The sequence below is a fragment of the Lates calcarifer genome, linkage group LG7_1, assembly GCF_001640805.2.
Source record: "Lates calcarifer isolate ASB-BC8 linkage group LG7_1, TLL_Latcal_v3, whole genome shotgun sequence".
NCBI classification, from domain to species: Eukaryota; Metazoa; Chordata; class Actinopteri; family Centropomidae; genus Lates; species Lates calcarifer.
This window is the reverse complement of record NC_066839.1, coordinates 4,676,787-4,694,159: the sequence shown is the minus strand read 5'-3', so window position 1 is coordinate 4,694,159 and position 17,373 is coordinate 4,676,787. Positions and strand designations below refer to the sequence as shown.

The 17,373-nt window shown below is 36.9% G+C and overlaps 5 long non-coding RNA genes across 7 annotated transcripts; all 5 read right to left on the bottom strand.

The window, feature by feature from the left end:
- Positions 1-1,149: 1,149 nt before the first annotated feature.
- LOC108891207 (uncharacterized) lies at positions 1,150-3,020 on the bottom strand. The gene is made up of 5 exons (XR_001962253.2): positions 2,873-3,020; positions 2,617-2,717; positions 2,362-2,398; positions 1,902-2,280; positions 1,150-1,751 (listed from the first exon to the last, which is right to left on the bottom strand). It is a non-coding gene; the product is annotated as an uncharacterized LOC108891207 (long non-coding RNA).
- A 535-nt stretch (positions 3,021-3,555) lies between these two features.
- On the bottom strand, positions 3,556-6,420 carry LOC108891208 (uncharacterized). Of its 3 annotated transcripts, none has more exons than XR_007813602.1 (4): positions 6,293-6,420; positions 6,056-6,156; positions 3,894-3,930; positions 3,556-3,810 (listed from the first exon to the last, which is right to left on the bottom strand). It is a non-coding gene; the product is annotated as an uncharacterized LOC108891208 (long non-coding RNA). The 3 variants fall into 3 exon arrangements; XR_007813603.1 differs by lacking the exon at positions 6,056-6,156 and adding an exon at positions 4,259-4,359; XR_001962254.2 differs by lacking the exons at positions 6,056-6,156; positions 6,293-6,420 and adding exons at positions 4,259-4,359; positions 4,496-4,622.
- Positions 6,421-8,596: 2,176 nt separating this feature from the next.
- On the bottom strand, positions 8,597-9,606 carry LOC108891211 (uncharacterized). Its single transcript, XR_001962257.2, has 4 exons — positions 9,458-9,606; positions 9,209-9,303; positions 8,956-8,992; positions 8,597-8,874 (listed from the first exon to the last, which is right to left on the bottom strand). It is a non-coding gene; the product is annotated as an uncharacterized LOC108891211 (long non-coding RNA).
- A 758-nt stretch (positions 9,607-10,364) lies between these two features.
- Positions 10,365-11,376, bottom strand: LOC108891209 (uncharacterized). Its single transcript, XR_001962255.2, has 4 exons — positions 11,253-11,376; positions 10,998-11,098; positions 10,724-10,751; positions 10,365-10,642 (listed from the first exon to the last, which is right to left on the bottom strand). It is a non-coding gene; the product is annotated as an uncharacterized LOC108891209 (long non-coding RNA).
- A 664-nt stretch (positions 11,377-12,040) lies between these two features.
- On the bottom strand, positions 12,041-13,065 carry LOC108891206 (uncharacterized). Its single transcript, XR_001962252.2, has 4 exons — positions 12,985-13,065; positions 12,736-12,836; positions 12,347-12,377; positions 12,041-12,263 (listed from the first exon to the last, which is right to left on the bottom strand). It is a non-coding gene; the product is annotated as an uncharacterized LOC108891206 (long non-coding RNA).
- Between the last annotated feature and the right edge of the window lie 4,308 nt (positions 13,066-17,373).

The window sequence follows — 17,373 nt, the reverse complement described above, 5'->3', positions numbered from 1 at the left end:
TAAATGTTTTTGCAGCATGAAGCTCGTTAGCATGTATTTTCTTTAAAGTAGTCAGCATGACTGGATTCTATGAGAGATGCTTTCTTTGTCATGTCAGAGTCATGCTAAATGTTATCATGTGAGTCGAGCCTAATGGCTCATGTAAACTAAACTGGACCCAGAGTGTGTGTTTACTTGTGATTTACACAAGATAGATCATAGTGAACTTCATCCTGAAAAGAAATCACAAACATCATCACCTGTTACTCAAACACATTAATTCATCCAGCAATATTCTAATGCTACAAGTCACAATATAGTAAAATGTAAAAATACTAGCTTTTTACCTGCCCTCAGATTGATAGTTGGAGCCAAAAGACTGGTAGAGAGAGCAAAGTCAGCAGCTGAGAGGTGATGTGACTCTCTGTGCCAGTCAGCTGTGAAATGCCAAAGTCTTTATAAACGTGGAGATGAACCCATGCTCATATTGTATTAATCATTGTGTTTTGCAACATTGCATTCTGTTGGCAGATGACGAGGTGTTGTATATCAACTTCTGATCTCACAATATCATGTTTTTCAGGCTTTAAGTGATTCAACTCTTTTTCTGTGGGGAAACTTCTATGTGCAGATTCTTCCAATAACTTTCTTTAAGCTTACATATCTCAGCTCAGCCAGGGGTTTACCTTTCCCCACCATTACAAGGCTCAGGTGCAGCACCCGAATTAATGTCAAATTATTGTGGAGAGCATTAAACCTACCTAAATGACTTTTTCCCAGATCTAATGGTTGTATTTGGTCCCCAGTGGACATCTTTTGCAAGTTTTGTCTGTTTTTTATTTATTTTCTACTCTAGCATTGTCAAATTTCTGTGCACAGATATGGTAATCATAATGGCACAAAATCATGTTAAACTGCATATTCTTAAGTGAACTATTTAAAATGACAAGAAGAAGAAAAGAAATGAAAATCAAACCAGATTTATTATGATAGTATAGAATAGTACTAGTAGTTTAATAGTATACTATACTCTTTAATTTAATTCCTCTTAGGAATATTTGCCAGATTTCAGTCTTCTGAACTCATCATCTGTGACAGATTCTTCTTCTGATAATTCTTGGCTGCTTTTTCCCTGTTTTATTTCTGCAGTAATGATGTCAGGAGACACAATTAAGTTGTTTTCAGTTATTATTTTATTTCCTCTGTGGCAGCAGAACATGTTACAGCAGTCTTCAGAAACTCGTCCAGGTTAAACTGGACTAACCAAACACTTAAGGCTGATCAACTCTGAAACACTCACTATAGATAGACTTGAAAACACTTGCTAGCTTAGCAACATAATAAGGCTACAAATAAACCATAATGCAACACTATAGCTACACTGATACTCTGTCTATTCAAAAAGAATATCTGTTGTAATGACTGAACACAATTATGGAGTCTTTGAAATAAAGACAACACCCACTTTTCTAAACCTGAGGCTCAGAAATGAAATATTGCCTAATATTAGGGCCAATACGGTGTCCGTTCAGAGTGGGTTTTTTCATTCTTTAATTTCAAGCACTATATCTAAATCTTAGAATGGTAGGGAAAAACCTGATGTAGACCCAAGACCTCACTGATGGGCGTGGCATATGACTAAAAAGTAGGAGGCATCCATCTGAATTAATACTTTATTTACTTTATTTGGGATTGACGGCACTGAAAGAATATCTGTGGAACTGGAAGTGCCTAAAATACATGGCAAATTCATTCTAATTATAATTTACCTACTTACCTACTTCAGCTGCATTGTAATTTACAATAAAAAAGATATTCATATTTATAATGACTTTAACATAAAGTATCCTTGTTGAAGTAAGCATCACACACTGCTCCTATGTGAACAGAGACACTGTTCAAATACACTTAGAGACAAATACATCTGAAGTGATTTTCCGCAGACTCATAACAATGACAGTATTCTTCTTACGCAAAAGAAATAATTGGAAAACTTTTTTTTTTAAACTAATAATGACACAGCAAATTAGACTTTTTGTTATGCAGTTTTATTCATCAGGGCATTTAGCAATATCAAGCAACAGACAGTTCTCCAAAACCAGTTAGACCTGAGATCACTGGTTTGTTTTTTTATCCAGTTATTTCCTGCATTACAAAGCACAAAGCTACAGAACCTAAGGGGCAATGCATTTCTTCCCCAAATCATACAGCTGAGAGACTGTCTCTTGTGACCTCTAATCAACTGGGCACCCAATACTCTTCCTATATGCTTTCCAGTCAAAGCTTGATTGCTTCCCATCCCTAGTAGGAGGAAAAAAATAAGTTTATACTAATATCAGTCTTGTTCATTATCAACAACAATTACTAGTTTTAAGTCCTTACCCTCCAGATGTGTCAGCATCACGCTTGGCTCTCATATCTAAAGAAAGAAATGAAAATCAAATCAAATCAAAATCAAATTCACAATATTTAAGCAGAACTAAACCGTATCTTACAACATCTACATTACTACATCACAACAATTCTGGACTTGCAAAAAGTGGCTCTGTTTATCATATATGTTTGCAGTAATCAGTACATAGATCAGACATCCACCTGTTGAAGTGGACCCAGACTGTGTGTTCACGTGTGATTTACCTGCCAATGCTCGTCCCAGACGTAGGAAACAAGCACACTCCCCAGTTTCAGTCATGAGGACGACCAGCGTCAACACAAGAAAGATCATGGCAAACTTCATCCTGAAAACAAATCACAACATTGTGTGTCACTCAAATGCAATAATTTATCCAACAATATACTAACGCTACAAGTCACAGTATATATTCTGCCAGTCTTCATCACATATCCCAAAGACTTAATTTTAAATAAAGTAAAATGAAAAAATACTTCTTACCTGCCCACAGAGTGATAGGTGGAGTCAGAAGACTGGTAGAGAGAGCAAAGTCAGCAGCTGAGGGATACAGGTGATGTGACTCTCTGTGCCCATTTGCTGTGAAATACTGGTGTCTTTATAAAGGTTTAGATGAGCCCATTCTCACGTGTTAGTTGTGTTTTGCAACATCGAGTTCTGTTAGTGGATGACAAGTTGTTTTAATCTCAACTTCTGATCTCATGATATCAGCATGTTTTTCAAGCAGTAAATGATTCAACTCTTTTTGCATTGGTGAGTAACCTTACAGATTCTTCCAATAACTTCACTGACCACAGAGAGATAGAGAATACTTATTATCTATCTATCTGTATTTCACGTCTATCATCATGTAAAGAGCAAATTAATACAATAAACACGATTCACTCTCAATGGTAGTTTTATGCTTTGAGATAGTGTGAGAGGTGTTCAGCATAAGTTACCATGGCATTTTACCCCGCCAAGAAGCGAACCATCATTGTAACCTTGAAAACCCAGAGTTATATATGTATATATATATTTTTGAATGAATACTTAGTGAGTGTCATTATTAATCAGACGATAAGATAAAACAATGGATGTTTCTGCCGCCGGCTGAAAAAAGCTGTGATCATGGCTGTGCAACTGTGGATCAAACTGATGATCAAAATAAATAACACAGAGCAGAGTTTGACTTTATGTCATGCAATTTTATTCATCAGGACATTTAGCAATATCAAGCAACAGACAGTTTTCTAAAACCAGTTAAGTTTGTGTTTTATCCACTTATTTCCTGCATTACAAAGCTGTAGGACCTAAAGAGCAATGCATTTCCCCCCAAATCATACAGCTGAAAGAATGTGTCTTGGTGAGACCTCTAATCAACTGGGCACCCAATTTGTTTCTTTAATTTTTTCCAGTCAATTTTTCTTTGATTCCCATTCCTAGAAGGAGGAAGAAAATAAGTTAATACTTTTTAATCAGTCTTATTCAATATTAAGAACAATTACTAGTTTTAAGTCCGTACCCTCCAGATGTGTCGACATCACGCTTGGCTCTCATATCTAAAGAAAGAAATGAAAATAAAATCAAAATTAAACCAAAAGTATTCTACTATTTATTAAACATTATTTAAGCAGTACTAAACAGTATCTTACTACATTTACATTACTACATCAAAACAATACTGGACTTGCAAAAAGTGGTTCTGTTTAGCATATATGTTTGCAGTAATCAGTACATAGTAGTTTGTGTAATATATCTTAAGCACAGTTTTATTTTAGCCATTTTTAAGTATTCATGCTTGTTTTTATTCCAGTGCTTTTCTGTCTGTACAAATCAGACATCAACCTGTTGAAGTGGACCCAGACTGTGTGTTCACTTGTGACTTACCTGCCAATGCTCGTCCCATCATAAAAAAACAGCCACACTCCCCAGTTTCAGCCATGAGGACGACCAGTGCCAACACGAGAAAGATCATGACAAACTTCATCCTGAAAACAAATCACAACATCATGTGTCACAATATACCAGCGCTACAAGTCACAGTATATATTCTGCCAGTCCTCATTACATATCCCAAATACTTCAATTTAAATAAAGTAAAATAGAAAAATCCTTGCTTTTTACCTGCACACAGATTGATAGTTGCAGCCAAAGACTGGAAGAGAGAGCAAAGTCAGCAGCTGAGAGATACAGGTGATCTGATTCTCTGTGCCTACCAGCTGTGAAGTGCCCAAGTCTTTATAAAGGAGGTGAAGCCATGCTTAAATTGTATTAGTCATTGTATTTTGCAACCTTGAGTTCTGTTGGCAGATGACAAAGAGTTTGAATCTCAACTTCAGATCTTGTGATATTAGTGTGGTTTTCAATGAGAGCCAACTCTTTTTTCATCTGTGAGAAAACTTTAGATACTTCCAATGATTTCTTTAATCTCACATATCTCAGCTTAACATCTAACGTTTTCTCCATTGACCACAAAGAGATAGAAATATCACATATGCCAGAGCCCAAGCTAAACAAGATTTACTCTCAACCTTAGTTCTATGCTTTGAGATAGTGTGAGAGTTGCTCAGTTATGGCGATTTATCCCACTGAGAAGTGAACCACCATTGTAACCTTGAGAACTCAGAATTAAACCTGAAGTTACCTCAAATCCTAGTTCTCTGGTTCAAAAAGGGCAGTTCTACAAAGGCTGTCACAATGTACAGCACTAATACTGATCTGGAATTAGTCGTTTTTATTAAGAAGTATCAGTTTAATGTAAAGGATATACATACTTTTATATGGTTGTAGTAAAGATATCAGAAATAAGTCTATACACTTGATGAATAGTTGGTGAGTGTCATTAATAACCTGACGATAAGATAAAACAATGGATGTTTCTGCCACAGGCTGAAAAAAGCTGTGATCATGGCTGTGCAACTGTGGATCAAACTGATAGAAATAAATAACACAAAGCAGAGTTTGACTTTTTGTTATGCAATTTTATTCATCAGGGCATTTAGCAATATCAGGCAATTTGACATTTTTCCAAAACCAGTTAGAGCTGAGATCACTGGTCTGTTTGTTTGTTTATCCACTTATTTCTTGCATTACAAAGCACAAAGCAAACGTAAGGGGCAATGCATTTCCCCCCAAATCATACAGCTGAGAGACTGCGTCTTGGTGAGACCTCTAACCAAAGTTGCACCCCATTCTTCTCTGAATTTTTCTCAAGTCGGAATCTGTTGGCTTCCCATCCCTAGTAGGAGTAAGAAAATAAGTTTATACTTATATCAGTCTTGTTCATTATCAACAACAATTACTAGTTTTAAGTCCTTACCCTCCTGATGTGTCAGCATCACGCTTGGCTCTCATATCTAAAGAAAGAAATGAAAATAAAATCAAAATTAAACCAAAAGTATTCTACTATTTATTAAACATTATTTAAGCAGTACTAAACAGTATCTTACTACATTTACATTACTACATCAAAACAATACTGGACTTGCAAAAAGTGGTTCTGTTTAGCATATATGTTTGCAGTAATCAGTACATAGTAGTTTGTGTAATATATCTTAAGCACAGTTTTATTTTAGCCATTTTTAAGTATTCATGCTTGTTTTTATTCCAGTGCTTTTCTGTCTGTACAAATCAGACATCGACCTGTTGAAGTGGACCCAGACTGTGTGTTCACTTGTGATTTACCTGCCAATGCTCGTCCCATCATAAAAAAACAGCCACACTCCCCAGTTTCAGCCATGAGGACGACCAGTGCCAACACGAGAAAGATCATGACAAACTTCATCCTGAAAACAAATCACAACATCATGTGTCACAATATACCAGCGCTACAAGTCACAGTATATATTCTGCCAGTCCTCATTACATATCCCAAATACTTCAATTTAAATAAAGTAAAATAGAAAAATCCTTGCTTTTTACCTGCACACAGATTGATAGTTGCAGCCAAAGACTGGAAGAGAGAGCAAAGTCAGCAGCTGAGAGATACAGGTGATCTGATTCTCTGTGCCTACCAGCTGTGAAGTGCCCAAGTCTTTATAAAGGAGGTGAAGCCATGCTCAAATTGTATTAGTCATTGTATTTTGCAACCTTGAGTTCTGTTGGCAGATGACAAAGAGTTTGAATCTCAACTTCTGATCTTGTGATATTAGTGTGGTTTTCAATGAGAGCCAACTCTTTTTTTTCATCTGTGAGAAAACTTTAGATACTTCCAATGATTTCTTTAATCTCACATCTCATATCTCAGCTTAACATCTAATGTTTTCTCCATTGACCACAAAGAGATAGAAATATCACATATGCCAGAGCCCAAGCTAAACAAGATTTACTCTCAACCTTAGTTCTATGCTTTGAGATAGTGTGAGAGTTGCTCAGTTATGGCGATTTATCCCACTGAGAAGTGAACCACCATTGTAACCTTGAGAACCCAGAATTAAACCTGAAGTTACCTCATATCCTAGTTCTCTGGTTCCAAAAGGGCAGTTCTACAAAGGCTGTCACAATGTACAGCACTAATACTGATCTAGAATTAGTCGTTTTTATTAAGAAGAGTAAGTTTAATGTAAAGGATATACATACTTTTATATGGTTGTAGTAAAGATGTCAGAAATAAGTCTATACACTTGATGAATAGTTGATGAGTGTCATTAATAACCTGACGATAAGATAAAACAATGGATGTTTCTGCCATAGGCTGAAAAAAAGCTGTGATCATGGCTGTGCAACTGTGGATCAAACTGATAGAAATAAATAACACAAAGCAGAGTTTGACTTTTTATTATGCAGTTTTATTCATCAGGGCATTTTGCAATATCAAGCAATTTGACATTTTTCCAAAACCAGTTAGAGCTGAGATCACTGGTCTGTTTGTTTGTTTATTCACGTATTTCCTGCATTACAAAGCACAAAGCAAACGTAAGGGGCAATGCATTTCCCCCCAAATCATACAGCTGAGAGACTGCGTCTTGGTGAAACCTCTAACCAACTCTGCACCCCATTCTTTTCATCATTTCTCTCAAGTCGAAATCTTCTGTTGGCTTCCCATCCCTAGTAGGAGGAAGAAAATAAGTTTATACTTATATCTGTCTTGTTCATTATCAACAGTTATTACTAGTTTTAAGTCCTTACCCTCCTGATGTGTCAGCATCACGCTTGGCTCTCATATCTAAATAAAGAAATGGAAATAAAATCAAATCAAAATTAAACCAAAGACATTCTATTATTTTATTTATTATTAAACAATATTTAAGCAGTACGAGACAGTATCTTACAGCATCTACATTACTACATCACAACATAGTACTTTGTGTAACATATCTTCATTTTTAAGTAGTGTACAAATCAGACATCAACCTGTTGAAGTGGACCCAGACTGTATGTTCACTTGTGATTTACCTGCCAATGCTCGTCCCAGACGTAGGAAACAAGCACACTCCCCAGGTTCAGTCATGAGGACGACTAGTGTCAACACAAGGAAGATCATGACAAACTTCATCCTGAAAACAAATCACAACATCACATGTCACTCAAACACATTAATTCATCCAACAATATACTAATGCTACAAGTCACAGTATATATTCTGCCAGTCTTCATCACATATCCCAAAGACTTTATTTTAAATAAAGTAAAATGAAAAAATACTTCTTACCTGCCCACAGATTGATAGGTGGAGTCAGAAGACTGGTAGAGAGAGCAAAGTCAGCAGCTGAGAGATACAGGTGATGTGACTCTCTGTGCCCATTTGCAGTGAAATACTGGTGTCTTTATAAAGGTTTAGATGAGCCCACATTTTGGACGTGTTTTGCAACATCGAGTTCTGTTGGCAGATGACAAGTTGTTTTAATCTCAACTTCTGATCTCACGATATCAGCATGATTTTCAAGCAGTAAGTGATTCAACTCTTTCTGCATCGGTGAGGAACCTTTTTTTACCTATTATCTACCTATATTAATTCATGTCTATCATCATGTAAATAGAAAATTAATACAATAAACACGATTCACTCTTGATAGTTTTATGCTTTGAGATAGTGTGAGAGGTGTTCAGCATAAGTTACCATGGCATTTTATCTCGCTAAGAAGCGAACCATCATTGTAACCTTGAAAACCCATATATATATATATATATATATATACACATATATGGATGTTTCTGCTACTAAAAAGCTGTGATCATGGCTGTGCAACTGTGGATTAAACTGATAGAAAATAACACAAAGCAGAGTTTGACTTTTTATTATGCAGTTTTATTCATCAGGGCATTTTGCAATATCAAGCAATTTGACATTTTTCCAAAACCAGTTAGAGCTGAGATCACTGGTCTGTTTGTTTGTTTATCCACGTATTTCCTGCATTACAAAGCACAAAGCAAACGTAAGGGGCAATGCAATTCCCCCCAAATCATACAGCTGAGAGACTGCGTCTTGGTGAGACCTCTAACCAAAGTTGCACCCCGTTCTTCTCCGAATTTTTCTCAAGTCGGAATCTGTTGGCTTCCCATCCCTAGTAGGAGGAAGAAAATAAGTTTATACTTATATCAGTCTTGTTCATTATCAACAGTTATTACTAGTTTTAAGTCCTTACCCTCCTGATGTGTCAGCATCACGCTTGGCTCTCATATCTAAAGAAAGAAATGAAAATAAAATCAAATCAAAATCAAATTCACAATATTTAAGCAGAACTAAACAGTATCTTACAACATCTACATTACTACATCACAACAGTTCTGGACTTGCAAAAAGTGGCTCTGTTTATCATATATGTTTGCAGTAATCAGTACATAGATCAGACATCAATCTGTTGATGTGGACCCAGACTGTGTTCACTTGTGATTTACCTGCCAATGCTCGTCCAATAAAACAGCGGCACTCCCCAGTTTCAGCCATGAAGACGACCAGTGTCAACACAAGAAAGATCATGACAAACGTCATCCTGAAAACAAATCACAACATCATGTGTCAATCAAACACATTAAGCAACAATATGCTAATGCTACAAGTCACGGTATATATTCTGCCAGTCCTCATTACATATCTCAAAGACTTCACTTTACATAAAGTAAAATGAAAAAATCCTTGCTTTTTACCTGCACACAGATTGATAGTTGCAGCCAAAGACTGGAAGAGAGAGCAAAGATACAGGAGAGGTAGAGATACAGAAGAGATACAGGTGATCTGATTCTCTGTGCCTACCAGCTGTGAAGTGCCCGTCTTTATAAAGGAGGTGAAGCCATGCTCAAATTGTATTAGTCATTTTGTTTTGCAACCTTGAGTTCTGAGTTTGAATCTCAACTTCTGATCTTGTGATATTAGTGTGGTTTCAGTGTGATTCAACTCTTTTTTCATCTGTGAGAAAACTTTAAGATACTTCCAATGATTTCTTTAATCTTACATATCTCAGCTTAACATCTAATGTTTTCTCCACAGACCACAGAGAGATAGAAATATCACATATGCCAGAGCCCAAGCTAAACAAGATTTACTCTCAACCTTAGTTCTATGCTTTGAGATAGTATACTCAGCCTAAGTTATGGTGGCAATTTACAATTTTACTGTTACAATATACAGCACTAATACTGCTTTAATAACAAATATCAGTTTAATGTAAAGGATATACATACTGTGCATACCTTTATATGGTTGTAGTAAATAGGTATGAAATAAGTCTATACACTTTGGATGAATACTTAGTGAGTGTCCTTAATAACCTGACGATAAGAAAAAACAATGGATGTTTCTACCACAGGCTGGAAAAAAGCTGTGATCATTGCAACTGTGGATTAAACTGAGGGTTGTACCCACCTTTATAAGGCTCAGGTGGAGTACTGAAGCCATGTTGAGCACCACCCAAGGCGAATTAATGTAGAATCATTGTGGAGAACATCAAAACCACCTAAATGACTTTTCCCAGATCTAATGGTTGTAGTTGGTCCCCACTAGACTTCTTTAGTAAGTTTTATTTTTTGTAGTATTCATAAATAACACAAAGCAGAGTTTGACTTTTTATTATGCAGTTTTATTCATCAGGGCATTTTGCAATATCAAGCAATTTGACATTTTTCCAAAACCAGTTAGAGCTGAGATCACTGGTCTGTTTGTTTGTTTATCCACTTATTTCTTGCATTACAAAGCACAAAGCAAACATAAGGGGCAATGCATTTCCCCCAAAATCATACAGCTGAGAGACTGCGTCTTGGTGAGACCTCTAACCAAAGTTGCACCCCATTCTTCTCTGAATTTCTCTCAAGTCTGCATCTGTTAGCTTCCCATCCCTAGTAGGAAGAAGAAAATAAGTTTATACTTATATCAGTCTTGTTCATTATCAACAGTTATTACTAGTTTTAAGTCCTTACCCTCCAGCATCACGCTTGGCTCTCATATCTAAAGAAAGAAATGGAAATAAAATTAAATCAAAATTAAACCAAAAGTATTCTACTGTTTTATTGATTATTAAACATCATTTAAGCAGTACTAAACAGTATCTTACAACATCTACATTACTACATCACAACAGTTCTGGACTTGCAAAACGTGGCTCTGTTTATCATATATGTTTGCAGTAATCGGTACATAGATCAGACATCAATCTGTTGATGTGGACCCAGACTGTGTTCACTTGTGATTTACCTGCCAATGCTCGTCCCATCATAAAATAACAGCGGCACTCCCCAGTTTCAGCCATGAAGACGACCAGTGTCAACACAAGAAAGATTATGACAAACTTCATCCTGAAAACAAATCACAACATCATGTGTCAATCAAACACATTAAGCAACAATATGCTAATGCTACAAGTCACTGTATATATTCTGCCAGTCCTCATTACATATCCCAAAGACTTCACTTTACATAAAGTAAAATGAAAAAATCCTTGCTTTTTACCTGCACACAGATTGATAGTTGCAGCCAAAGACTGGAAGAGAGAGCAAAGATACAGGAGAGGTAGAGATACAGAAGAGATACAGGTGATCTGATTCTCTGTGCCTACCAGCTGTGAAGTGCCCGTCTTTATAAAGGAGGTGAAGCCATTCTCAAATTGTATTAGTCATTTTGTTTTGCAACCTTGAGTTGTTTTAATCTCAACTTCTGATCTCATGATATCAGCATGTTTTTCAAGCAATAAGTGATTCAACTCTCTTTGCATCAGTGAGGAACCTTTTTTTTACCTATTATCTATCTATCTTTATTTCAGGTCTATCATCATGTAAATAGCGAATTAATACAATAAACACGATTCACTATCTATAGTTTTATGCTTTGAGATAGTGTGAGAGGTGTTCAGCATAAGTTACCATGGCATTTTATCTCGCTAAGAAGCGAACCATCATTGTAACCTTGAAAACCCAGAGTTAAACTTGCAGTTCCCTCAAATTCTGCTTTGTAGTACAGGCCTCAGGTACAAATAAAGCAGTTCTACTAAGGCTGTACAGCACTAATCCTGATCTAGAAGTAGTCCTTTTAGAAAACAAGGAGAAAACCAACAACAAGGTGTTTTTGCTTGTCACTGTCTATGAGTCTATGAAACAGTGAGGGGGATCACCAACAAATATTCAGTGTTACTTTTCTTGATATATATAATATGGATGTTCCTGCCACAGGCTGAAAAAGGCTGTGATCATGGCTGTGCTACTGTGGATTAAACTGATAGAAATAAATAACACAAAGTAGAGTTTGACTTTTTGTTATGCAGTTTTATTCATCAGGGAATTTTGCAATATCAAGCAATTTGACATTTTTCCAAAACCAGTTAGAACTGAGATCACTGGTCTGGGGTAATGTGGTAATGTATTTCCCCCCAGTTCATACAGCTTGAAAACTGCATCTTGGTGTGATCTCTCGATTCAGCGATTATAGGCTTCAGCATCCTGTTGGACAACTTCTTGTTCTGCAGGCCTAGAGGAAAGAAGTGATAAAGTTTATACCTTTTAACCAATCTTGTTTAATAATACCTGCAGTTACTAGTTTGAAGTTCTTACCCTCCAGACGAGTCCATACCACGCTTGAAATCTAATGAAATGAAAATCAAACCAAAAGTATTCTATTAGTGCATTATTAATAAACAGCACATTGTTATTATTAAACAGCAGTAGGAAACAGTATCTTATTTGCAAATTAAATGAAAATCAAATCAAACATATACTATTATATATTATTATTAACACGAACAGTAACAGTATCTTATATTAGCAGTGGCTCAATTTAGCATGTATGTTTGCAGTAATCAGTTCATAGTAGTTTGAGCAATTTATCTTAAACACAGTTTTGCACAGTTCTAAATACTGATTCTAGTGCTTTTCTCTGTTTGTACAAATCAGACATCAGCCTGTTGAAGTGGACCCAGAGTGTGTGTTCACTTGTGATTTACCTGTCCATCTTCTACCCAGACGCAGAAACTGGATGCACTCTCCAGGTTCAGTCATGAGGACGACCAGCGTCAACACGAGGAAGATCATGGCAAACTTCATCCTGAAAACAAATCACAACATCACGTGTCACTCAAACACATTAATTCGTCCAACAATATACTAACGCCACAAGTATATATTCTGCCAGTCGTCACCACATGTCCCAAAGACTTCACTTTAAATTAAGTAAAATGAAAAATACTTTTTACCTGCCCAAAGATTGATAGAGTCAGAAGACTGGTCCAGAGAGCAAAGTCAGCAGCTGAGAGATGCAGGCTGTGAAGTTCTTGTGTCTTTATAAAGGTGGAGACTAACCCATAACCCTAACCTCATTGTGTTAATCATTGTATTTTGCAAGATCAAGTTCTGTCGACAGATGACAAGGTGTTTTTATTTCACCGTCTGAAACCTTGATATCATCAACATGTTTTTCAAGCCCTAAGTGATTTGACTTTCTTTTCATCTCAGAAAACTTGTTACAGTGTGTGTAGGTTCTTCTGACAACATTTTTTAAGGTTTACATATCTTAGCTCAGTCAGGGTGGTCCCCACTTTTATAAGGCTCAGGTGGAGTACTGAAGCCATGTTCGGCACCACCCAAAGCAAATTAATGTAAATTGGTTGAGGGAAAATCAAAAGATATGAGAATATGGTAATAATAATGGTCCAAAATTATGTGAAACTGCATATTCTTAATTGAAAATGAGGTCTGTGCACCTAAGTCTTCCACAAACTTAAGGAAAACACTTTTCAGCGTCTTATGTTTTCACCCCTGACCACAGAGAGATAGAATGCTTATCATCTGCTTTTCATTTTCTTTTTTATTGAATAATTTACTAAATTATCATCCCATGTTGAATATCCTCAAATACATAGGTGCTTTTTCCTGCACAACATGAAGCACAGATCCTGAGCTCTGTTCATAAATGATGGCATTGTTGGCATTCTAATTCTCAGTTTTTCAATTAACACCGTAAATATGATAATATGCTTGGAGATGGTGTGCAGTCTTGGTGTTGTGGTGATACCATGTGCTGTCATTATATTATTGGCAGGCAGGTAGAGTTCTTGAACATCTTACAAACAGTGACAGTATATGGATTCTGTGTGCGGAAACTAATAGAAACAAATAGTAGTGTCTCATATTGTTGGAAAGACCAAAAAACCATATGCCTTAAACATTTTTAAACAAGTTTTGCCCAGTACTTGTCCACATGATGTGACTGACAGTGCATGATGCTTCCAGAAAAGAATAATCTCATCTGCAATATGTTGTGTAACCAGTGTGAATTTGCTTTTTGAGAAAACACCAGTTTGTTTGAAATGGGGTTGCAAACGTTTGGAAAATTTCCAGTAAATGTCCAGAAACTTTCCAGAAACTTTCCATGGGAAGTTTAGCAGGGATATTTTGGAAATATTGAATTAGAAATTGAATCATATACTAACACAAATATAAACATGTTGTGTTGTCAGAAGCAGACATGCTGAAAACTAATACACATTTTAAAAATAACATTTTTGACCTTATTTGTGAGTAAAAGTTTTATCGATTTTTTTTCATTAACAAAAAACATGAATGTTGAATAAAATAAACATATGAACATGCTGTTAGCTAGCTTATATTTAGCATATCTGATTTACCTGCTATCTATCTAGCTATCTCTCTAGCTACTGTATAAACCCAGGAGCCTGAGATTAAGAGTCTCATGCTCTAGTAAAAGACAATGAAATATAACTTATTATTCTCCATAGAACCGAAACAACATAGAAATAACTTTATGTTTTAAATGTGTATTTCAATCCAATTATGGGCCAAATCATGTCCAAATAAATTTAATCTTTCATCGGAAAGAGGTTTAGACCTAACAGTTCCCCCCTGAGCAAGCACTTGGCGACAAGGTGGCAAGGAAAAACTGAGCCTTTAACAGGCAGAAACCTCAAGCAGGCCCGGGCTCATGGTGGGCGGCCGTCTGCCTCGACCAGTTGGGGAGGGAGAGGGGGGAAGCTCACTGCGAACCAGAGCACCTGAAGCACCTGGTCAGTCAGTTTCCCTTTGTCCTCTTGGTCTGTTTTTCCAGCATCACCTCCATGCAGCTCTGGAGATAGTCCACCCTGCAGCTCATGTTCCTCTCCCTCTGAGTCCACTCCTCCTGTTCCTCCTTGTGGGTGTCCTGGAGAAGCTGGAGAACTTCTTTAAGAGAGGCCTACTCCTGCTGCCACTGTGTCAGATGGATGTCCAGCAGCTCCTCTGCTGACTTCTGAGCAGCTGCAACCTCTGTGTTTGTCCTTTGAAGGTCCTCGAGCTGAGCGGTGTACGAGGCCTTCGCTTTTTCCATCTCTGCCTGAGCATCCTCTTTGACTTCCAGCAGGACTTTCTCTAGCTTGGCTGTTTTTAGCTGGGCCTCTTTCACTGCGATGTTTCTCTTGAGAAGCTCCTTCTGCATCCCCACTACTACTGACTCGTCTGTGTTTTTGAGGGCCTCCTCACTGCTGAACTGTTCGCTCAGCAGTTGTACTTTGGCCAGAAGGCCCTCAGTCTCTCTCTGGTATTTGGCCTCTTTCTCTGCCTCATCCAGGTTGTCCATCTGCTGCCCCTGGTCGCTGTGGTTGCTCCTATACCACTGATACTTTGTTTGACGGTTCCCATGGGCAGCAGAGTTTGAAGCGTTTAAGTGCTTCAGCTTCTGTTTTGCCATGTCCATCTCTCGTTCAACGTTGGCAACTCTGTTGACGAGGTCACAGCGTGCCTCCTTCAGCTGGGCTTTGAGCGCAGAGATGGTCTGCTGCGCAGCTGCTAATTTGCTCTCAGCGTGGTGCTGCTTGGACTGCGCATCAAACAACTGATGCTTTAGAACTGCATTTTCTTCAAGGACTGCTGTTAACCTGTCCTCCTGAGCTAAAGACTCAACCAGTTCTTTTTGTAGGTTGTCCTCCACACTTGTTCTTGACTTTGGCTCTGGTCTTTGGTGCTTGAATTTTGTCCGCAGTGGGAGTGAAACAACTGACTGAACAAATAGTGAATGTGAACCAGTCTTATATCCTTAGTATTCGGTTGATGTTGCAAAGCTACTTACATTGGAGCATTCTCTTCAGTATGGTGTCATATCCTCTGATCTGTCAGATTCCAAACCTGCACAACCATACAGGTCATTTGTCCCTACCAGACCTTCATCTACATGGTTACAATAATAAACAAGCTTACTGAATTGATAGTATTAACATCAACGTCATTTTTATACCGCGTCACCTGACTTCCTCCTTTGCACCTCTCATTATTAATATTGCTACAGGAGTAAAATATAACTTGTTGTTGTAATAAGCTGCTGCACAAACGACCTATGGGATCATGTTTTACAAGAGGACAGTCTCTGTCGTCTTGTTGCACCTTCTGCAAAAGTTAAATGACACCTGACTGGAGAATCAGTGCCACCAGCTTTTTATTTCCACAAATTAACTCTTAATATTTGCATCACTGCAGTGGATAGACGCACTCTTTTGCCAATTTCCTATAAGAATTTGGTTTAGATTTGGTTTACATGTGGATTAGTTTTTGTATGCATGTTAGCACTCTGACTTACTCAAAGCATCACTGTGCATAAGTGCTGTCCTCACATTGCTGCTAGCACTGCTGTGGACTCTTTGTGATGTTTCAAGGTTTATCATGATATGTTTTTAGACTTAATATAAATTAGAAATTTGGGGTAATGTATAAAAACTGTATCATATACAAGCATAAATGTAAACATGTTGTTTGGCAGAAGCAACATGTGTTGCTAATATGTGAAACTAATATACATGTTAAAAATGGAAATTTTTAACTTTTATGTTTTTGTGATTTTTTTTCAAAAAACATGAATGTTGAATAAAATAATCATATAAACATGCTGTTAGCTAGCTTATATTTAGCATATCTGATTTAGTTAGAACTCTCATACCACAAATCAAATATATTTACCTCTGTAATGTCTTCAAAACAGACTGGATGTAGTCTGTGAGCTCAGATGCAGTAATGTGGCTGTAGTGACCTTTGCAATAAATCTGATTTTTTTTTTCATATATTATACTATATTTAAGTTCTCTGTTATAGGCTAAACTTTTAAAATTTCTGGAATTTTGCAACCCTAGTTTGAAAATAGTTCTTCAATATGAAAAGCTGATGTCTTAGAAAGTGATAACATGATACTTAATACCCAGGAAAGGTCCAATGCTCAGATACATGTTCTGTCACTGCTGAGTAAAATTATATTGTCAATGTTGAAATAATAAGCTGAAATTTTTAGTTAAATACACTTTGTCTAGTTTGTGTCTAATGATGATGTTAGACTCCCAGCAGGAAGTACCTGACCAAATTCTAATGATAGAGAAAAATACACTAAAGAATGAAAACATATCCAAATCTTTATCAAGATGGAGATAAGGCCATGTCCACATTTTATCAATTATATCATGTCTTGCAACATCAGATTCTGTTGGCAAATGACAAAGTGTTTTAATCTCAGATTCTGACCTCATGATATCATCTACATGTTTTTCAAGCTGTTAGTGATTTGACTCTTTTTCTGTGACGAAACTTTAAGTGTAGATTCTTCCATTAACATA